The following is a 24,638-nucleotide window of genomic DNA, read 5'->3' as shown; positions in this document are numbered from 1 at the left end:
TACGTGATGGCGACACGACCTACGGTTTGGCGGCCATTTTGTGCCAAAATATGCCATTTTGCGTTTTTCGCGTTTTTACACGATATGGAAAAATGAACTTTTTTTCGAGCGATTTTCACGAAATTTGACGCACATGTCCTTAGCGTAAGTCTACAATCACCTCTGGAGTTTCGTCGACCTTTGACCTCGGGAAAAGGCGGCCATCTTGAATTTTCTATAAAAAACACCTTAACCACCAGATTCAAACGTAAACTTGTCGTTGGAATTTTCTTCGATCGTCTCAAAACGTTTTGGGCATCAATGGCAAGCTACTGTGTAAAAAATGTTGGAATTAGAAGTTGTAGATTTTGAACGGCGTGCGCGTGGCAAGCTAGCAAAGTGGCGCACTGTTATAACTCCCATGCATTTCAATACAATACAGTGAAAATTGAATGCATGCATTAATGCCTGAAACTGAATACATTGAAAAACACTGGATATGGACATATAAGGAATGTGGGCGTGGTTAGCATAAAACCACTGTTGCTAAGGACAGCAAAAAGTTTACTTTTACCGATTTGTCCGAAACTGACGTCAATCTGTTCATCATCCCGAGGGGACCAAAACATAAAATGGTTGCTATGGAGATAAAATCAACAGAAAAGCCGCCATTTTGGAAAAAGTGGGTTTTTTATCAACTTATGACATATAGCTCTCACCAATGGAGGAATGTGTTTTTCTGAGTCAGTTGATGATGCAGATCGCTATGCTAGCACTTTTAGCTATGTTAGCATAACTAGCATAGTTAGCATAATTAGCATTTTAGCTAATGTGTTTTTCTGAGTCAATTGATGATAATGATTGCTATACTAGCACTTTTAGCCACATTAGCATAGCTAGCATAGTTAGCATAATTAGCATTTTAGGTAATGTATTTTCTGAGTCAATTGATGATGCTGATCACAATGCTAGCACTTTCAGCCACATTAGCATAGCTAGCATAGTTAGCATAATTAGCATTTTAGATAATGTGTTTTTCTGAGTCAGTTAATGATGCTGATCGCTATGCTAGCACTTTTAGCCACATTAGCATAGCTAGCATAGATAGCATAATTAGCATTTTAGGTGATGTGTTTTTTTGAGTCAGTTAATGATGCTGATCGCTATGCTAGCACTTTTAGCCACATTAGCATAGCTAGCATAGTTAGCATAATTAGCATTTTAGGTAATGTGTTTTTCTGAGTCAGTTGATGATGCTGATCGCTATGCTAGCACTTTTAGCCACATTAGCATAGCTAGCATAGCTAGCATAGTTAGCATAATTAGCATATGCAGTTTTGACTAGCCTTCATCAAAAGTGTGCGGTGAGGGCGGTGAGGGCGGTGGTGCGTAGAGTTGGGCGTGGAAGGCGGGTTGCGTCTGCGGGCCATACAACGCCGCTTGCGGCTTTAATTATTCTTCTTCTTTCTTTCTTCCACTTTGAGCCAAAATTTGACCCCCACCACATACCCGAAAACTCACCAAAATTGGCACACACCTAGGATAAATTGAAAATGAATTTTCGGCAAAGAAAACGTCACCCCCCCCACGATGATGACATCACGGCGAGCAATCCCGTCAAAAAAATGAATGGGCCGAAAATCGCTTATGGGGCCAAAAAAAAATATTTTGAAATACAGTTACGAAACCAAAACAGGCGTGTTGGAGATATCCCAAAGAAATTATGAAATTATTATGGGATGGCCACACGACCTGCGGCTTGGCGGCCATTTTGTGGCGAACTCAGAGAAATGGCGATTTTCGTGTTTTTTGACAATATGGGAAAATGACACTTTTGTTTAAGCGATTGTCACGAAATTGCACACACATGCCAAGACCCTGATTCTACAATAACCAAAGAAGTTTCGTTGACCTTTGACCTTGGGAAGGGGCGGCCATGTTGAATTTTCTTAAAAAAGCACCTTTAGTAACGTATACAAACGAAAACTCGTCCTAGGGATTTTTATCGATCTTTTTGAAACTTCTCGGGCATCAATGGCAAGCTACTGTGGACAAAATGTTGGAATTAGAAGTTGTAGAATTTGAAACGCGTGCGCGTGGCGAATTCGCAACCGTCGCCATTTTAGCTAGCTCGCACATATTTTATCGGAATAGCCTGAAACTGAAATATGCGATACCCTGGCCCACACTGAACAAAACGATGTCACATACGACAAAATCGATAAAGGAATGTGGCCGTGGTAAACAAAAAACCGTCGCAAAAAAAAGTGCTGACTCGGCAAAAAAAAAATTTTTCGGATTTTATTTTTAAGAATCGGCTAACGAAACCCAGATAACTTTGTCGGGTATATCCAAAGAAAGTTTTGGAATCATTACGTGATGGCGACACGACCTACGGTTTGGCGGCCATTTTGTGCCAAAATATGCCATTTTGCGTTTTTCGCGTTTTTACACGATATGGAAAAATGAACTTTTTTTCGAGCGATTTTCACGAAATTTGACGCACATGTCCTTAGCGTAAGTCTACAATCACCTCTGGAGTTTCGTCGACCTTTGACCTCGGGAAAAGGCGGCCATCTTGAATTTTCTATAAAAAACACCTTAACCACCAGATTCAAACGTAAACTTGTCGTTGGAATTTTCTTCGATCGTCTCAAAACGTTTTGGGCATCAATGGCAAGCTACTGTGTAAAAAATGTTGGAATTAGAAGTTGTAGATTTTGAACGGCGTGCGCGTGGCAAGCTAGCAAAGTGGCGCACTGTTATAACTCCCATGCATTTCAATACAATACAGTGAAAATTGAATGCATGCATTAATGCCTGAAACTGAATACATTGAAAAACACTGGATATGGACATATAAGGAATGTGGGCGTGGTTAGCATAAAACCACTGTTGCTAAGGACAGCAAAAAGTTTACTTTTACCGATTTGTCCGAAACTGACGTCAATCTGTTCATCATCCCGAGGGGACCAAAACATAAAATGGTTGCTATGGAGATAAAATCAACAGAAAAGCCGCCATTTTGGAAAAAGTGGGTTTTTTATCAACTTATGACATATAGCTCTCACCAATGGAGGAATGTGTTTTTCTGAGTCAGTTGATGATGCAGATCGCTATGCTAGCACTTTTAGCTATGTTAGCATAACTAGCATAGTTAGCATAATTAGCATTTTAGCTAATGTGTTTTTCTGAGTCAATTGATGATAATGATTGCTATACTAGCACTTTTAGCCACATTAGCATAGCTAGCATAGTTAGCATAATTAGCATTTTAGGTAATGTATTTTCTGAGTCAATTGATGATGCTGATCACAATGCTAGCACTTTCAGCCACATTAGCATAGCTAGCATAGTTAGCATAATTAGCATTTTAGATAATGTGTTTTTCTGAGTCAGTTAATGATGCTGATCGCTATGCTAGCACTTTTAGCCACATTAGCATAGCTAGCATAGATAGCATAATTAGCATTTTAGGTGATGTGTTTTTTTGAGTCAGTTAATGATGCTGATCGCTATGCTAGCACTTTTAGCCACATTAGCATAGCTAGCATAGTTAGCATAATTAGCATTTTAGGTAATGTGTTTTTCTGAGTCAGTTGATGATGCTGATCGCTATGCTAGCACTTTTAGCCACATTAGCATAGCTAGCATAGCTAGCATAGTTAGCATAATTAGCATATGCAGTTTTGACTAGCCTTCATCAAAAGTGTGCGGTGAGGGCGGTGAGGGCGGTGGTGCGTAGAGTTGGGCGTGGAAGGTGGGTTGCGTCTGCGGGCCATACAACGCCGCTTGCGGCTTTAATTATTCTTCTTCTTTCTTTCTTCCACTTTGAGCCAAAATTTGACCCCCACCACATACCCGAAAACTCACCAAAATTGGCACACACCTAGGATAAATTGAAAATGAATTTTCGGCAAAGAAAACGTCACCCCCCCCACGATGATGACATCACGGCGAGCAATCCCGTCAAAAAAATGAATGGGCCGAAAATCGCTTATGGGGCCAAAAAAAAATATTTCAAAATACAGTTACGAAACCAAAACAGGCGTGTTGGAGATATCCCAAAGAAGTTATGAAATTATTATGGGATGGCCACACGACCTGCGGCTTGGCGGCCATTTTGTGGCGAACTCAGAGAAATGGCGATTTTCGTGTTTTTTGACAATATGGGAAAATGACACTTTTGTTTAAGCGATTGTCACGAAATTGCACACACATGCCAAGACCCTGATTCTACAATAACCAAAGAAGTTTCGTTGACCTTTGACCTTGGGAAGGGGCGGCCATGTTGAATTTTCTTAAAAAAGCACCTTTAGTAACGTATACAAACGAAAACTCGTCCTAGGGATTTTTATCGATCTTTTTGAAACTTCTCGGGCATCAATGGCAAGCTACTGTGGACAAAATGTTGGAATTAGAAGTTGTAGAATTTGAAACGCGTGCGCGTGGCGAATTCGCAACCGTCGCCATTTTAGCTAGCTCGCACATATTTTATCGGAATAGCCTGAAACTGAAATATGCGATACCCTGGCCCACACTGAACAAAACGATGTCACATACGACAAAATCGATAAAGGAATGTGGCCGTGGTAAACAAAAAACCGTCGCAAAAAAAAGTGCTGACTCGGCAAAAAAAAAAAATTTCGGATTTTATTTTTAAGAATCGGCTAACGAAACCCAGATAACTTTGTCGGGTATATCCAAAGAAAGTTTTGGAATCATTACGTGATGGCGACACGACCTACGGTTTGGCGGCCATTTTGTGCCAAAATATGCCATTTTGCGTTTTTCGCGTTTTTACACGATATGGAAAAATGAACTTTTTTTCGAGCGATTTTCACGAAATTTGACGCACATGTCCTTAGCGTAAGTCTACAATCACCTCTGGAGTTTCGTCGACCTTTGACCTCGGGAAAAGGCGGCCATCTTGAATTTTCTATAAAAAACACCTTAACCACCAGATTCAAACGTAAACTTGTCGTTGGAATTTTCTTCGATCGTCTCAAAACTTTTTGGGCATCAATGGCAAGCTACTGTGTAAAAAATGTTGGAATTAGAAGTTGTAGATTTTGAACGGCGTGCGCGTGGCAAGCTAGCAAAGTGGCGCACTGTTATAACTCCCATGCATTTCAATACAATACAGTGAAAATTGAATGCATGCATTAATGCCTGAAACTGAATACATTGAAAAACACTGGATATGGACATATAAGGAATGTGGGCGTGGTTAGCATAAAACCACTGTTGCTAAGGACAACAAAAAGTTTACTTTTACCGATTTGTCCGAAACTGACGTCAATCTGTTCATCATCCCGAGGGGACCAAAACATAAAATGGTTGCTATGGAGATAAAATCAACAGAAAAGCCGCCATTTTGGAAAAAGTGGGTTTTTTATCAACTTATGACACATTGCTCTCACCAATGGAGGAATGTGTTTTTCTGAGTCAGTTGATGATGCAGATCGCTATGCTAGCACTTTTAGCTATGTTAGCATAACTAGCATAGTTAGCATAATTAGCATTTTAGCTAATGTGTTTTTCTGAGTCAATTGATGATAATGATTGCTATGCTAGCACTTTTAGCCACATTAGCATAGCTAGCATAGTTAGCATAATTAGCATTTTAGGTAATGTATTTTCTGAGTCAATTGATGATGCTGATCACAATGCTAGCACTTTCAGCCACATTAGCATAGCTAGCATAGTTAGCATAATTAGCATTTTAGATAATGTGTTTTTCTGAGTCAGTTAATGATGCTGATCGCTATGCTAGCACTTTTAGCCACATTAGCATAGCTAGCATAGATAGCATAATTAGCATTTTAGGTGATGTGTTTTTTTGAGTCAGTTGAAGATGCTGATCGCTATGCTAGCACTTTTAGCCACATTAGCATAGCTAGCATAGTTAGCATAATTAGCATTTTAGGTAATGTGTTTTTCTGAGTCAGTTGATGATGCTGATCGCTATGCTAGCACTTTTAGCCACATTAGCATAGCTAGCATAGTTAGCATTATTAGATTTTTAGATAATGTGTTTTTCTGAGTCAGTTAAAGATGCTGATCGCAATGCTAGCACTTTTAGCCACATTAGCATAGCTAGCATAGTTAGCATAATTAGCATTTTAGGTAATGTGTTTTTCTGAGTCAGTTGATGATGCTGATCGCTATGCTAGCACTTTTAGCCACATTAGCATAGCTAGCATAGCTAGCATAGTTAGCATAATTAACATATGCAGTTTTGACTAGCCTTCATCAAAAGTGTGCGGTGAGGGCGGTGAGGGCGGTGGTGCGTAGAGTTGGGCGTGGAAGGCGGGTTGCGTCTGCGGGCCATACAACGCCGCTTGCGGCTTTAATTATTCTTCTGGTTTCTAACGGACAGTTTGAGCGAAAATTTGACCCCCGCCACATACCCGAAAACTCACCAAAATTGGCACACACCTAGGATAAATGTGAAATGAATTTTCGGCAAAGAAAACGTCACCCCCCCGAAGTTGATGACATCACGGCGAGCGTTCCCGTAAAAAAAATGAATGGGCCGAAAATCGCTTATGGGGCCAAAAAAAAATATTTCAAATTAGAACAACGAAACCAAAAAACACGTGTTGGAGATATCCCAAAGAAGTTATAAAATCATTATGGGATGGCCACACAACCTACGGCTTGGCGGCCATTTTGTGGCGAACTCAGAGAAATGGCGATTTTCGTGTTTTTTGACAATATGGGAAAACTACACTTTTGTTCAAGCGATTTTCACGAAATTTCATACACATGCCACAAACACGATTCTACAACTACCAAAGAAGTTTTGTTGACCTTTGACCTTGGCAAGGGGCGGCCATCTTGAATTTTCATAAAAAAGCACCTTTATTGACGGATACAAACGAAAACTCGTCCTAGGGATTTTTATCGATCTTTTTGAAACTTCTCGGGCATCAATGGCAAGCTACTGTGGACAAAATGTTGGAATTAGAAGTTGTAGAATTTGAAACGCGTGCCCGTGAAGAATTCGCAACCATCGCCATTTTAGCTAGCTCGCACATATTTTGTCGGAATAGCCTGAAACTGAAATATGCGATACCCTGTCCCACACTGAACAAAACAATGTCACATACGACAAAATCCATAAAGGAATGTGGCCGTGGTAAACAAAAAACCGTCGCAAAAAAAAGTGCTGACTCGGCAAAAAAAAATGTTTTTGGATTTTATTTTTAAGAATCGGCTAACGAAACTCAGATAACTTTGTCGGGTATATCCAAAGAAAGTTTTGAAATCATTACGTGATGGCGACTTGACCTACGGTTTGGCGGCCATTTTTTGCCAAAATCTGCCATTTTGCGTTTTTCGCGTTTTTACACAATATGGAAAAATGAACTTTTTTTCGAGCGATTTTCACGAAATTTGACTCGCATGTCCCTAGCGTAAGTCTACAATCACCTTTGGAGTTTCGTCGACCTTTGACCTCGGGAAAAGGCGGCCATCTTGAATTTTCTATAAAAAACACCTTTACCACCAGATTCAAACGTAAACTTGTCGTTGGAATTTTCATCGATTGTCTCGAAACTTTTTGGGCATCAATGGCAAGCTACTGTGGAAAAAATGTTGGAAGTAGAAGTTGTAGATTTTGAGCGGCGTGTGCGTGGCAAGCTAGCAAAGTGGCGCACTGTTATAACTCCCATGCATTTCAATACAATACAGTGAAAATTGAATGCATGCATTCATGCCTGAAACAGAATACATTGAAAAAGACTGGACATGGACATATAAGGAATGTGGGCGTGGTTAGCATAAAACCACTGTTGCTAAGGACGACAAAAAGTTTACTTTTACCGATTTATCCGAAATTGACGTCAATCTGTTCGTCTTCTGAAGTGGACCAAAACATAAAATGGTTGCTATGGAGATAAAATAAACAGAAAAGCCGCCAATTTGGAAAAAGTCGTTTTTTTATCAACTTATGACATATAGCTTTCACCAATGGAGGAATATGTTTTTCTGAGTCAGTAAATGATGCTTATCGCTATGCTAGCAATTTTAGCCACATTAGCATAGCTAGCATAGTTAGCATAATTAGCATTTTAGGTAATGTGTTTTTCTGAGTCAGTTGATGATGCTGATCGCTATGCTAGCACTTTTAGCCACATTAGCATAGCTAGCATAGTTAGCATAATTAGCATTTTAGGTAATGTGTTTTTCTGAGTCAGTTGATGATGCTGATCGCTATGCTAGCACTTTTAGCCACATTAGCATAGCTAGCATAGTTAGCATAATTAGCATTTTAGGTAATGTGTTTTTCTGAGTCAGTTGATGATGCTGATCGCTATGCTAGCACTTTTAGCCACATTAGCGTAGCTAGCATAGTTAGCATAATTAGCATTTTAGATAATGTGTTTTTCTGAGTCAGTTGATGATGCTGATCGCAATGCTAGCACTTTTAGCCACATTAGCATAGTTAGCATTGTTAGCATAATTAGCAAATCCAGCCTTGACTAGCTTTTAATTTGCGGGCTGTGAGGGCGGTGAGGTCAGCGGTGGTGCGTAGAGTTGGGCGTGGAGGCGGGTTGCGTCTGCGGGCCATACAACGCCGCTTGCGGCTTTAATTATTATTCTTGTTTCTAACGGATCCGTTGAGCTCAAATTTGACCCCCGCCACATACCCGAAAACTCACCAAAATTGGCACACACCTGGGATAAATTGAAAATGAATTTTCGGCAAAGAGAACGTCACCCCCCCCGAAGTCGATGACATCACAGCGAGCGTTCCCGTAAAAAAAATGAATGGGCCGAAAATCGCTTATGGGGCCAAAAAAATTTTTTTTGAAATACAGTTACGAAACCCAAAAACTTGTGTTGGAGATATCCCAAAGAAGTTCAGAAATTATTATGGGATGGCCACACGACTTACGGCTTGGCGGCCATTTTGTGGCAAACTCAGAGAAATGGCAATTTTCGTGTTTTTTCACAATATGGGAAAACGACACTTTTGTTCAAGCGATTTTCACGTAATTGCATACACATGCCAAAAACACGATTCTACAACTACCAAAGAAGTTTTGTTGACCTTTGACCTTGGCAAGGGGCGGCCATCTTGGATTTTCAAAAAAAAGCACCTTTAGTAATGGATACAAACGAAAACTCGTCCTAGGGATTTTTATCGATCTTTTTGAAACTTCTCGGGCATCAATGGCAAGCTACTGTGGACAAAATGTTGGAATTAGAAGTTGTAGATTTTGAACGGCGTGCGCGTGGCGAATTCGCAACCGTCGCTATTTTAGCTAGCTCGCACATATTTTATCGGAATAGCCTGAAACTGAAATATGCGATACCCTGGCCCACACTGAACAAAACAATGTCACATACGACAAAATCGGTAAAGGAATGTGGCCGTGGTAAACAAAAAACGGTCGCAAAAAAAAGTGCTGACTCGGCAAAAAATTTTTTTTTTGGATTTTATTTTTAAGAATCGGCTAACGAAACCCAGATAACTTTGTCGGGTATATCCACAGAAAGTTTTGAAATCATTACGTGATGGCGACACGACCTACGGTTTGGCGGCCATTTTGTGCCAAAATCTGCCATTTTGAGTTTTTCGCGTTTTTACACAATATGGAAAAATGAACTTTTTTTCGAGCGATTTTTACGAAATTTGATGCGCATGTCCCTAGCGTAAGTCTACAATCACCTCTGGAGTTTCATCAACCTTTGACCTCGGGAAAAGGCGGCCATCTTGAATTTTCTATAAAAAACACCTTTACCACCTGATTCAAACGTAAACTTGTCGTTGGAATTTTCATCGATCATCTCGAAACTTTTTGGGCATCAATGGCAAGCTACTGTGGAAAAAATGTTGGAATTAGAAGTTGTAGATTTTGAACGGTGTGCGCGTGGCAAGCTAGCAAAGTGGCGCACTGTTATAACTACCATGCATTTCAATACAATACAGTGAAAATTGAATGCATGCAATAATGCCTGAAACAGAATACATTGAAAAACACTGGATATGGACATATAAGGAATGTGGGCGTGGTTAGCATAAAACCACTGTTGCTAAGGACAACAAAAAGTTTACTTTTACCGATTCGTCCGAAACTGACGTCAATCTGTTCGTCCTTCCGAGGGGACCAAAACATAAAATGGTTGCTATAGAGATAAAATCAACAGAAAAGCCGCCATTTTGGAAAAAGTGGGTTTTTTATCAACTTATGACATATAGCTCTCACCAATGGAGGAATGTGTTTTTCTGAGTCAGTTGATGATGCTGATCGCTATGCTAGCACTTTTAGCTATGTTAGCATAGCTAACATAGTGAGCATAATTAGCATTTTAGGTAATGTGTTTTTCTGAGTCAATTGATGATGCTGATCGCAATGCTAGCACTTTTAGCCACATTAGCATAGTTAGCATAGTTAGCATAATTAGCATTTTGAGCAATTTTGACTACCCTTTATCAACGTGGGCGGTGAGGACGGTGGTGCGTAGAGTTGGGCGTGGAAGGCGGGTTGCGTCTGCGGGCCATACAACGCCGCTTGCGGCTTTAATTATTATTCTTCTTGCACACTAACGGCGTCTTTGAGCTTAATTTTGACCCCCGCCACATACCCGAAAACTCACCAAAATTGGCACACATCTGGGATAAATTGAAAATGAATTTTCGGCAAAGAGAACGTCACCCCCCCGAAGTCGATGACATCACAGCGAGCGTTCCCGTAAATAAAATGAATGGGCCGAAAATCGCTTATGGGACCAAAAAAAAATATTTCAAATTAGAGCAACGAAACCAAAACACGCGTGTTGGAGATATCCCAAAGAAGTTCTGAAATCATTATGGGATGGCCACACGACCTACGGCTTGGCGGCCATTTTGTGGCGAATTCAGAGAAATGGCGATTTTCGTGTTTTTTCACAATATGGGAAAACGACACTTTTGTTCAAGCGATTTTCACGAAATTGCACACACATGCCACAAACACGATTCTACAACTACCAAAGAAGTTTTGTTGACCTTTGACCTTGGCAAGGGGCGGCCATCTTGAATTTTCATAAAAAAGCACCTTTAGTAACGGATACAAACGAAAACTCGTCCTAGGGATTTTTATCAATCTTTTTGAAACTTCTCGGGCATCAATGGCAAGCTACTGTGGACAAAATGTTGGAATTAGAAGTTGTAGAATTTGAAACGCGTGCGCGTGGCGAATTCGCAACCGTCGCCATTTTAGCTAGCTCGCACATATTTTATCGGAATAGCCTGAAACTGAAATATGCGATACCCTGGCCCAGATTGAACAAAATGATGTCACATACGACAAAATCGATAAAGGAATGTGGCCGTGGTAAACAAAAAACAATCGCAAAAAAAAGTGCTGACTCGGCTGAAAAAAAAAAATTCGGATTTTTTTTTTAAGAATCGGCTAGCGTAACCCAGATAACTTTGTCGGGTATATCCAAACAAAGTTTTGAAATCATTACATGATGGCGACATGACCTACGGTTTGGCGGCCATTTTGTGCCAAAATCTGCCATTTTGAGTTTTTCGCGTTTTTACACAATATGGAAAAATGAACTTTTTTTCGACCGATTTTCACGAAATTTGACGCGCATGTCCCTAGCGTAAGTCTACAATCACCTCTGGAGTTTCGTCGACCTTTGACCTCGGGAAAAGGCGGCCATCTTGAATTTTTTATAAAAAACACCTTTACCACCAGATTCAAACGTAAACTTGTCGTTGGAATTTTCAGCGATCGTCTCGAAACTTTTTGGGCATCAATGGCAAGCTACTGTGGAGAAAATGTTGGAATTAGAAGTTGTAGATTTTAAACGGCGTGCGTGTGGCGAGCTAGCAAAGTGGCGCACTGTTATAACTCCTATGTTTTTCAATGGACTACTGTGAAATTTGAATGCATGCAATAATGCCTGAAACTGCATACATTGAAAAACACTGGAAATTGACATATAAGGAATGTGGGCGTGGTTAGCATAAAACCCCTGTTGCTAAGGACAACAAAAAGTTTACTTTTACCGATTTGTCCGAAACTGACGTCAATCTGTTCGTCCTCCCGAGGGGACCAAACTATAAAATGGTTGCTATGGTGATAAAATCAACAGAAAAGCCGCCATTTTGGAAAAAGTGTTTTTTTTTTTTATCAACTTATGACATATAGCTCTCGCCAATGGAGGAATGTGTTTTTCTGAGAGAGTTGGTGATGCTGATCGCTATGCTAGCAATTTTAGCCACATTAGCATAGCTAGCATAGTTAGCATAATTAGCATTTTAGGTAATGTGTTTTTCTGAGTCAGTTGATGGTGCTGATCACAATGCTAGCACTTTTAGCCACATTAGCATAGCTAGCATAGTTAGCATAATTAGCATTTTAGGTAATGTGATTTTCTGAGTCAGTTGATGATGCTGATCGCTATGCTAGCACTTTTAGCCACATTAGCATAGCTTGCATAGTTAGCATAATAAGCATTTTAGGTAATGTGTTTTTCTGAGTCAGTTGATGATGCTGATCACAATGCTAGCACTTTAAGCCACATTAGCATAGCTAGCATAGTTAGCATAATTAGCATATGCAGTTTTGACTAGCCATTATCAAAAGTGGGCAGTGAGGGCGGTGAGGGCGGTGGTGCGTAGAGTTGGGCGTGGAAGGCGGGTTGCGTCTGCGGGCCATACAACGCCGCTTGCGGCTTTAATTATGGCCCGCAGCAGTCATAGACTGCAAGGACCATATTGTAACTGGTACGAGGGTCGAACACTCAAAAAGTCCAAAACGTCGAAAAAACGCGTCAAAACGCCAAAAAATGGAGTCAAAAGTCACCCAAAGCACACAACGACACGACAATTGTGTAACGGAACAAAAATAAACACACACACGCACAACACCCCCGCACAAACGACAAAATTGTAGTCGCAAAAATGACGACAAAAACACAAAAAAGCCCCAAAAAGCCCTCAAAAGACGGGTTTAAAGCCAAAAAGACATGCCCAGCCTATAGTAAAAGACAGGCCGCATTGAAATACATAGGCCACCTGACTGCAAAAACTTCTATATTGTTTCTGCTTCGTTTCATTATTATTCTTCTTCTTTCTTTCTTCCACTTTGAGCCAAAATTTGACCCTCACCACATACCCGAAAACTCACCAAAATTGGCACACACCTAGGATAAATTGAAAATGAATTTTCGGCAAAGAAAACGTCACCCCCCCCACGATGATGACATCACGGCGAGCAATCCCGTCAAAAAAATGAATGGGCCGAAAATCGCTTATGGGGCCAAAAAAAAATATTTCAAAATACAGTTACGAAACCAAAACAGGCGTGTTGGAGATATCCCAAAGAAGTTATGAAATTATTATGGGATGGCCACACGACCTGCGGCTTGGCGGCCATTTTGTGGCGAACTCAGAGAAATGGCGATTTTCGTGTTTTTTGACAATATGGGAAAATGACACTTTTGTTTAAGCGATTGTCACGAAATTGCACACACATGCCAAGACCCTGATTCTACAATAACCAAAGAAGTTTCGTTGACCTTTGACCTTGGGAAGGGGCGGCCATGTTGAATTTTCTTAAAAAAGCACCTTTAGTAACGTATACAAACGAAAACTCGTCCTAGGGATTTTTATCGATCTTTTTGAAACTTCTCGGGCATCAATGGCAAGCTACTGTGGACAAAATGTTGGAATTAGAAGTTGTAGAATTTGAAACACGTGCGCGTGGCGAATTCGCAACCGTCGCCATTTTAGCTAGCTTGCACATATTTTATCGGAATGTCGTGAAAATGAAATATACGATTCCCTGGCCCACACTGAACAAAACGATGTCAGATACGACAAAATTGATAAAGGAATGTGGCCGTGGTAAACAAAAAACGATCACAAAAAAAAGTGCTGACTCGGCTAAAAAAAAAAAATTCGGATTTTTTTTTTATGAATCGGCTAGCGAAACCCAGATAACTTTGTCGGGTATATCCAAACAAAGTTTTGAAATCATTACGTGATGGCGACACGACCTACGGTTTGGCGGCCATTTTGTGCCAAAATCGGCCATTTTGAGTTTTTCGCGTTTTTACACAATATGGAAAAAGGAACTTTTTTTTGAGCGATTTTCACGAAATTTGACTCGCATGTCCGTAGCATAAGTCTACAATTACCTCTGGAGTTTCGTCGACCTTTGACCTCGGGAAAAGGCGGCCATCTTGAATTTTCTATAAAAAACACCTTTGCCACTGGATTCAAACGTAAACTTGTCGTTGGAATTTTTATTGATCGTCTGGAAACTTTTTGGGCATTAATGGCAAGCTACTGTGGAAAAAATGTTGGAATTAGAAGTTGTAGATTTTGAACGGCGTGCGCGTGGCAAGCTAGCAAAGTGGCGCACTGTTATAACTCCCATGCCTTTCAATACAATACAGTGAAAATTGAATGCATGCATTCATGCCTGAAACTGAATACATTGAAAAACACTGGATATGGACATATAAGGAATGTGGGCGTGGTTAGCATAAAACCACTGTTGCTAAGGACAACAAAAAGTTTACTTTTACCGATTTGTCCGAAACTGAAGTCAATCTGTTCGTCTTCTCAAGGGGACCAAAACATAAAATGGTTGCTATGGAGATAAAATCAACAGAATAGCCGCCATTTTGGAAAAAGTGGGGTTTTTATCTACTTATGGCATATAGCTTTCACCAATGGAGGAATGTGTTTTTCTGAATCAGTTGATGATGCTGATCGCTATGCTAGCACTTTTAGCCACATTAGCATAGCTAGCATAGTTAGCATAATTAGCATTTTAGGTAATGTGTTTTTCCGAGTGAGTTGATGATGCTGATAGCAATGCTAGCACTTTTAGCCACATTAGCATAGTTAGCATAGTTAGCATAATTAGCATTTTAGGTAATGTGTTTTTCTGAGTCAGTTGATGATGCTGATCGCAATGCTAGTACTTTTAGCCACATTAGCATAGCTAGCATAGTTAGCATAATTAGCATTTTAAGTAATGTGTTTTTCTGAGTCAGTTAATGATGTTGATCGCTAAGCTAGCACTTTTAGCCACATTAGCATAGCTAGCATAGTTAGCATAATTAGCATTTTATGTAATGTGTTTTTCTGAGTCAATTGATGATGCTGATCGCAATGCTAGTACTTTTAGCCACATTAGCATAGCTAGCATAGTTAGCATAATTAGCATTTTAAGTAATGTGTTTTTCTGAGTCAGTTAATGATGTTGATCGCTAAGCTAGCACTTTTAGCCACATTAGCATAGCTAGCATAGTTAGCATAATTAGCATTTTAGGTAATGTGTTTTTCGGAGTCAGTTGATGATGTTGATTGCAATGCTAGCACTCTTAGCCTCATTAGCATAGCTAGCATAGTTAGCATAATTAGCATTTTAGGTAATGTGTTTTTATGAGTCAGTTGATGATGCTGATCGCTATGCTAGCACTTTTAGCCACATTAGCATAGCTAGCATAGTTAGCATAATTAGCATATGCAGTTTTGACTAGCCATTATTAAAAGTGGGCAGTGAGGGCGGTGAGGGCGGTGGTGCGTAGAGTTGGGCGTGGAAGGCGGGTTGCGTCTGCGGGCCATACAACGCCGCTTGCGGCTTTAATTATTATTATTCTTCTTGTCCTATAACGGCGTCTTTGAGCTTAATTTTGACCCCCGCCACATACCCGAAAACTCACCAAAATTGGCACACACCTGGGATAAATTGAAAATGAATTTTTGGCAAAGAGAACGCCACCCCCCCGAAGTCGATGACATCACGGCGAGCGATCCCGTAAAAAAAATGAATGGGCCGAAAATCGCTTATGGGGCCAAAAAAAAATATTTCGAAATACAGTTACGAAACCAAAACACGTGTGTTGGAGATATCCCAAAGAAGTTATGAAATCATTATGGGATGGCCACACGACCTACGGCTTGGCGGCCATTTTGTGGCGAACACAGAGAAATGGCGATTTTCGTGTTTTTTGACAATATGGGAAAACGATACTTTTGTTTGAGCGATTTTCACGAAATTTCATACACATGCCACAAACACGATTCTACAACTACCAAAGAATTTTTGTTGACCTTTGACCTTGGGAGGGGGCGGCCATCTTGAATTTTCAAAAAAAAGCACCTTTAGTAACGGATACAAACGAAAACTCGTCCTAGGGATTTTTATCAATCTTCTTGAAACTTCTCGGGCATCAATGGCAAGCTACTGTGGACAAAATGTTGGAATTAGAAGTTGTAGAATTTGAAACGCGTGCCCGTGGCGAATTCGCAACCGTCGCCATTTTAGCTAGCTCGCACATATTTTGTCGGAATAGCCTGAAACTGAAATATGCGATACCCTGGCCCACACTGAACAAAACGATGTCACATACGACAAAATCCATAAAGGAATGTGGCCGTGGTAAACAAAAAACCATCGCAAAAAAAAGTGCTGACTCGGCAAAAAAATTTTTTTTCGGATTTTATTTTTAAGAATCGGCTAACGAAACTCAGACAACTTTGTCGGGTATATCCAAAGAAAGTTTTGAAATCATTACGTGATGGCGACACGACCTACGGTTTGGCGGCCATTTTGTGCCAAAATCTACCATTTTGCGTTTTTCGCGTTTTTACACAATATGGAAAAATGAACTTTTTTTCGAGCGATTTTCACGAAATTTGACTCGCATGTCCCTAGCGTAAGTCTACAATCACCTTTGGAGTTTCGTCGACCTTTGACCTCGGGAAAAGGCGGCCATCTTGAATTTTCTATAAAAAAAACCTTTACCACCAGATTCAAACGTAAACTTGTCGTTGGAATTTTCATCGATTGTCTCGAAACTTTTTGGGCATCAATGGCAAGCTACTGTGGAAAAAATGTTGGAATTAAAAGTTGTAGATTTTGAACGGCGTGCGCGTGGCGAGCTAGCAAAGTGGCGCACTGTTATAACTCCCATGCATTTCAATACAATACAGTGAAAATTGAATGCATGCATTAATGCCTGAAACAGAATACATTGAAAAACACTGGATATGGACATATAAGGAATGTGGGCGTGGTTAGCATAAAACCACTGTTGCTAAGGACAACAAAAAGTTTACTTTTACCGATTTGTCCGAAACTGACGTCAATCTGTTCATCCTCCAGAGGGGACCAAAACATAAAATGGTTGCTATGGAGATAAAATCAACAGAAAAGCCGCCATTTTGGAAAAAGTGGGTTTTTTATCAACTTATGACATGTAGCTCTCGCCAATGGAGGAATGTGTTTTTCTGAGTCAGTTGATGATGCTGATCGCTATGCTAGCAATTTTAGCCACATTAACATAACTAGCATAGTTAGCATAATTAGCATTTTAGGTAATGGGTTTTTCTGAGTCAGTTGATGATGCTGATCGCTATGCTAGCACTTTTAGCCACATTAGCATAGCTAGCATAGTTAGCATAGTTAGCATTTTAGGTAATGTGTTTTTCTGAGTTAGTTGATGATGCTGATTGCAATGCTAGCACTTTTAGCCACATTAGCATAGTTAGCATTGTTAGCATAATTAGCAAATCCAGCCTTGACTAGCTTTTAATTTGCGGGCTGTGAGGGCGGTGAGGTCAGCGGTGGTGCGTAGAGTTGGGCGTGGAAGGCGGGTTGCGTCTGCGGGCCATACAACGCCGCTTGCGGCTTTAATTATTATTCTTGTTTCTAACGGATCCGTTGAGCTCAAATTTGACCCCCGCCACATACCCGAAAACTCACCAAAATTGGCACACACCTGGGATAAATTGAAAATGAATTTTCGGCAAAGAGAACGTCACCCCCCCGAAGTCGATGACATCACAGCGAGCGTTCCCGTAAAAAAAATGAATGGGCCGAAAATCGCTTATGGGGCCAAAAAATTTTTTTTTGAAATACAGTTACGAAACCAAAACACTTGTGTTGGAGATATCCCAAAGAAGTTCTGAAATTATTATGGGATGGCCACACGACTTACGGCTTGGCGGCCATTTTGTGGCAAACTCAGAGAAATGGCGATATTCGTGTTTTTTCACAATATGGGAAAACGACACTTTTGTTCAAGCGATTTTCACGAAATTGCACACACATGCCACAAACACGATTCTACAACTACCAAAGAAGTTTTGTTGACCTTTGACCTTGGCAAGGGGCGGCCATCTTGGATTTTCAAAAAAAAGCACCTTTAGTAACGGATACAAACGAAAACTCGTCCTAGGGATTTTTATCGATCTTTTTGAAATTTCTCGGGCATCAATGGCAAGCGACTGTGGACAAAATGTTGGAATTAGAAGTTGTAGAATTTGAAAGGCGTGCGCGTGGCGAATTCGCAACCGTCGCCATTTTAGCTAGCTCGCACATATTTTATCGGAATAGCCTGAAACTGAAATATGCGATACCCTGCCCCACACTGAACAAAACGATGTCACATACGACAAAATCCATAAAGGAATGTGGCCGTGGTAAACAAAAAACGATCGCAAAAAAAAGTGCTGACTCGGCAAAAAAAAAAAAAATCAGATTTTATTTTTAAGAATCGGCTAACGAAACCCAGATAACTTTGTCGGGTATATCCAAAGAAAGTTTTAAAATCATTACGTGATGGCGACACGACCTACGGTTTGGCGGCCATTTTGTGCCAAAATCTGCCATTTTGAGTTTTTCGCGATTTTACACAATATGGCAAAATGAACTTTTTTTCTAGCGATTTTGACGAAATTTGACTCGCATGTCCCTAGCGTAAGTCTACAATCACCTTTGGAGTTTCGTCGACCTTTGACCTTTGGGAAAAGGCGGCCATCTTGAATTTTATATAAAAAACACCTTTACCACCGGATTCAAACGTAAACTTGTCGTTGGAATTTTCATCAATCATCTCGAAACTTTTTGGGCATCAATGGCAAGCTACTGTGGAAAAAATGTTGGAATTAGAAGTTGTAGATTTTGAACGGTGTGTGCGTGGCATGCTAGCAAAGTGGCGCACTGTTATAACTCCCATGCATTTCAATACAATACAGTGAAAATTGAATGCATGCATTCATACCTGAAACAGATTACATTGAAAAACATTGGATATGGACATATAAGGAATGTGGGCGTGGTTAGCATTAAACCACTGTTGCTAAGGACGAGAAAAAGTTTACTTTTACCGATTTGTCCGAAACTGACGTCAATCTGTTCGTCCTCCGGAGGGGACAAAAACATAAAATGGTTGCTATGGAGATAAATTCAACAGAAAAGCCGTTTTACTGAGTGGTTTGATGGTGCTGATCGCTATGCTAGCACTTTTAGCTATGTTAGCATAGCTAGCATAGTTAGCATAGCTAGCATAGTTAGCATGATTAGCATTGTAGGTAATGTGTTTTTCTGAGTCAGTTAATGATGCTGATCACTATGCTAGCAATTTTAGCCACATTAGCATAGCTAGCATAGTTAGCATAATTAGCATTATAGGTAATGTGTTTTTCTGAGTCAGTTGATGATGCTGATCGCTATGCTAGCACTTTTAGCCACATGAGCATAGCTAGCATAGTTAGCATGATTAGCATTGTAGGTAATGTGTTTTTCTGAGTCAGTTAATGATGCTGATCACTATGCTAGCAATTTTAGCCACATTAGCATAGTTAGCATAGCTAGCATAATTAGCATTTTAGGTAATGTGTTTTTCTGAGTCAGTTGATGATGCTGATCGCTATGCTAGCACTTTTAGCCACATTAGCATAGCTAGCATAGTTAGCATAATTAGCATTTTAGGTAATGTGTTTTTCTGAGTCAGTTGATGATGCGGATCGCTATGCTAGCACTTTTAGCCGTATTAGCATAGTTAGCATAGTTAGCATAATTAGCAAATCCAGCCTTGACTAGCTCTTAATTTGCAGGGCTGTGAGGGTGGTGAGGTCAGCGGTGGTGCGTAGAGTTGGGCGTGGAAGGCGGGTTGCGTCTGCGGGCCATACAACGCCGCTTGCGGCTTTAATTATTATTATTCCCGTTTCTAACGGATCCGTTGAGCTCAAATTTGACCCCCGCCACATACCCGAAAACTCACCAAAATTGGCACACACCTGGGATAAATTGAAAATGAATTTTCGGCAAAGAGAACCTCACCCCCCCGAAATCGATGACATCACAGCGAGCGTTCCCGTAAAAAAAATGAATGGGCCGAAATCTCTTTATGGGGCCAAAAAAAAATATTTCGAAATAGAGCTATGAAACCAAAACACGCGTGTTGGAGATATCCCAAAGAAGTTTTGAAATCATTATGGGATGGCCACATGACTTACGGCTTGGCGGCCATTTTGTGGCGAACTCAGAGAAATGGCGATTTTCGTGTTTTTTGACAATATGGGAAAACGACACTTTTGTTTAAGCGATTTTCACGAAATTGCACACATATGCCAAGACCCTGATTCTACAATAACCAAAGAAGTTTCGTTGACCTTTGACCTTGGGAAGGGGCGGCCATCTTGAATTTTCTTAAAAAAGCACCTTTAGAAACGTATACAAACGAAAACTCGTCCTAGGGATTTTTATCAATCTTCTTGAAACTTCTCGGGCATCAATGGCAAGCTACTGTGGACAAAATGTTGGAATTAGAAGTTGTAGAATTTGAAACGCGTGCCCGTGGCGAATTCGCAACCGTCGCCATTTTAGCTAGCTCGCACATATTCTGTCGGAATAGCCTGAAACTGAAATATGCGATACCCTGTCCCACACTGATCAAAACGATGTCACATACGACAAAATCCATAAAGGAATGTGGCCGTGGTAAACAAAAAACCGTCGCAAAAAAAAGTGCTGACTCGGCAAAAAAAAATTTTTTCGGATTTTATTTTTAAGAATCGGCTAACGAAACTCAGATAACTTGGTCGGGTATATCCAAAGAAAGTTTTGAAATCATTACGTGATGGCGACACGACCTACGGTTTGGCGGCCATTTTGTGCCAAAATCTACCATTTTGCGTTTTTCGCGTTTTTACACAATATGGAAAAATGAACTTTTTTTCGAGCGATTTTCACGAAATTTGATGCGCATGTCCCTAGCGTAAGTCTACAATCACCTCTGGAGTTTCGTCGACCTTTGACCTTGGGAAAAGGCGGCCATCTTGAATTTTCTATAAAAAACACCTTTACCACCGGATTCAAACGTAAACTTGTCGTTGGAATATTCATTGATTGTCTCGAAACTTTTTGGGCATCAATGGCAAGCTACTGTGGAAAAAATGTTGGAATTAGAAGTTGTAGATTTTAAACGGCGTGCGCGTGGCAAGCTAGCAAAGTGGCGCACTGTTATAACTCCCATGCATTTAAATACAATACAGTGAAAATTGAATGCATGCATTCATGCCTGAAACAGAATACATTGAAAAACACTGGATATGGACATATAAGGAATGTGGGCGTGGTTAGCATTAAACCACTGTTGCTAAGGACGACAAAAAGTTTACTTTTACCGATTTGTCCGAAACTGACGTCAATCTGTTCGTCCTCCCGAGGGGACCAAAATATAAAATGGTTGCTATGGAGATAAAATCAACAGAAAAGCCGCCATTTTGAAAAAAGTGGGTTTTTTACTAACTTATGACATGTAGCTCTCACCAATGGAGGAATGTGTTTTTCTGAGTCAGTTGATGATGCTGATCGCTATGCTAGCAATTTTAGCCACATTAACATAGCTAGCATAGTTAGCATAATTAGCATTTTAGGAAATGTGTTTTTTTGAGTCAGTTGATGATGCTGATCGCTATGCTAGCACTTTTAGCTATGTTAGCATAGCTAGCATAGTTAGCATAATTAGCATTTTAGGTAATGTGTTTTTCTGAGTCAGTTGATGATGCTGATCGCTATGCTAGCACTTTTAACCATGTTAGCATAACTAGCATAGTTAGCATAATTAGCATTTTAGGTAATGTGTTTTTCTGAGTCAGTTGATGATGCTAATCGCTATGCTAGCGCTTTTAGCAATGTTAGCATAACTAGCATAGTTAGCATAATTAGCATTTTAGGTTATGTTTTTTCTGAGTCAGTTGATGCTGATCGCTATGCTAGCACTTTTAGCCACATTAGCATAGCTAGCATAGTTAGCATAATTAGCATTTTAGATAATGTGTTTTTCTGAGTCAGTTGATGATGCTGATCGCAATGCCTGCACTTTTAGCCACATTAGCATAGTTAGCATTGTTAGCATAATTAGCAAATCCAGCCTTGACTAGCTTTTAATTTGCGGGCTGTGAGGGAGGTGAGGGCAGCGGTGGTGCGTAGAGTTGGGCGTGGAAGGCGGGTTGCGTCTGCGGGCCATACAACGCCGCTTGCGGCTTTAATTATTATTATTATTACGTTTCTTCTTTCTTACGGATCCGTTGATCGCAAATTTGACCCCCGCCACATACCCGAAAACTCACCAAAATTGCCACACAGCTGGGATAAATTGAAAATGAATTTTCGGCAAAGAGAACGTCACCCCCCCCACGATGATGACATCACGGCGAGCGTCCCCGTAAAAAAAATGAATGGGCCGAAAATCGTTTATGGGGCCAAAAAAAAATATTTTGAAATACAGTTACGAAACCAAAACACATGTTTTGGAGATATCCCAAAGATGTTATGAAATCATTATGGGATGACCACACAACCTTCGGCTTGGCGGCCATTTTGTGGCGACCTCAGAGAAATGGCGATTTTCGTGTTTTTTCACAATATAGGAAAACGACACTTTTGTTCAAGCGATTTTCACGAAATTGCAGACACATGCCACAAACACGATTCTACAACTACCAAAGAAGTTTTGTTGACCTTTGACCTTGGGAAGGGGCGGCCATCTTGAATTTTCATAAAAAAGCACCTTTAGTAAGGTATTCAAACGAAAACTCGTCCTAGGAATTTTCATCGATCTTTTTGAAACTTCTCGGCCATCAATAGCAAGCTACTGTGGACAAAATGTTGGAATTAGAAGTTGTAGAATTTGAAACGCGTGCGCGTGGCGAATTCGCAACCGTCGCCATTTTAGCTAGCTTGCACATATTTTATCGGAATGTCGTGAAAATGAAATATACGATTCCCTGGCCCACACTGAACAAAACGATGTCACATACGACAAAATCCATAAAGGAATGCGGCCGTGGTAAATGAAAAACGATCGCAAAAAAAAGTGCTGACTCGGCTAAAAAAAAAAAATTCGGATTTTTTTTTTATGAATCGGCTAGCGAAACCCAGATAACTTTGTCGGGTATATCCAAACAAAGTTTTGAAATCATTACGTGATGGCGACACGACCTACTGTTTGGCGGACATTTTGTGCCAAAATCGGCCATTTTGAGTTTTTCGCGTTTTTACACAATATGGAAAAAGGAACTTTTTTTTGAGCGATTTTCACGAAATTTGACTCGCATGTCCGTAGCATAAGTCTACAATTACCTCTGGAGTTTCGTTGTCCTTTGACCTCGGGAAAAGGCGGCCATCTTGAATTTTCTATAAAAAACACCTTTGCCACTGGATTCAAACGTAAACTTGTCGTTGGAATTTTTATCGATCGTCTCGAAACTTTTTGGGCATCAATGGCAAGCTACTGTGGAAAAAATGTTGGAATTAGAAGTTGTAGATTTTGAACGGCGTGCGCGTGGCGAGCTAGCAAAGTGGCGCACTGTTATAACTCCCATGCATTTCAATACAATACAGTGAAAATTGAATGCATGCATAAATGCCTGAAACTGAATACATTGAAAAACACTGGATATGGACATATAAGGAATGTGGGCGTGGTTAGCATAAAACCCCTGTTGCTAAGGACAACAAAAAGTTTACTTTTACCGATTTGTCCGAAACTGACGTCAATCTGTTCGTCTTCTCAAGGGGAACAAAACATAAAATGGTTGCTAAGGAGATAAAATCAACAAAAAAGCCGCCATTTTGGAAAAAGTGGGTTTTTTATCAACTTATGGCATATAGCTCTCACCAATGGAGGAATGTGTTTTTCTGAGTCAGTTGATGATGCCGATCGCTATGCTAGCACTTTTAGCCACTTTAGCATAGCTAGCATAGTTAGCATAATTAGCATTTTAGGCAATGTGTTTTTCTGAGTCAGTTGATGATGCTGATCGCAATGCTAGCACTTTTAGCCACATTAGCATAGCTAGCATAGTTAGCATAATTAGCATTTTAGGTAATGTGTTTTTCTGAGTCAGTAGATGATGCTGATCGCTATGCTAGCACTTTTAGCCACATTAGCATAGCTAGCATAGTTTCATAATTAGCATTTTAGGTAATGTGTTTTTCTGAGTCAGTTGATGATGCTGATCGCTATGCTAGCACTATTAGCCACATTAGCATAGCTAGCATAGTTAGCATAATTAGCAAAAGCCGTTTTGACTAGCCCTTATCAAAAGTGGGCAGTGAGGGAGGCGGTGGTGCGTAGAGTTGGGCGTGGAAGGCGGGTTGCGTCTGCGGGCCATACAACGCCGCTTGCGGCTTTAATTATGGCCCGCAGCAGTCATAGACTGCAAGGACCATATTGTAACTGCTACGAGGGTCGAACACTCAAAAAGGTCCAAAACGTCAAAAAAACGCGTCAAAACGCCAAAAAATGGGGTCAAAAGTCGCCCAAAGCACAAAACGACACGACAATTGTGTAACGCAACAAAAATACACACACACACGCACAACACCAACGCACAA

This window comes from Oryzias latipes, chromosome 22 (assembly GCF_053564925.1).
Source record: "Oryzias latipes strain Hd-rR chromosome 22, Olatipes_Hd-rR_3.1".
In the NCBI taxonomy this organism is placed as follows: domain Eukaryota; kingdom Metazoa; phylum Chordata; class Actinopteri; order Beloniformes; family Adrianichthyidae; genus Oryzias; species Oryzias latipes.
Note: the sequence above shows the minus strand (reverse complement) of the source record.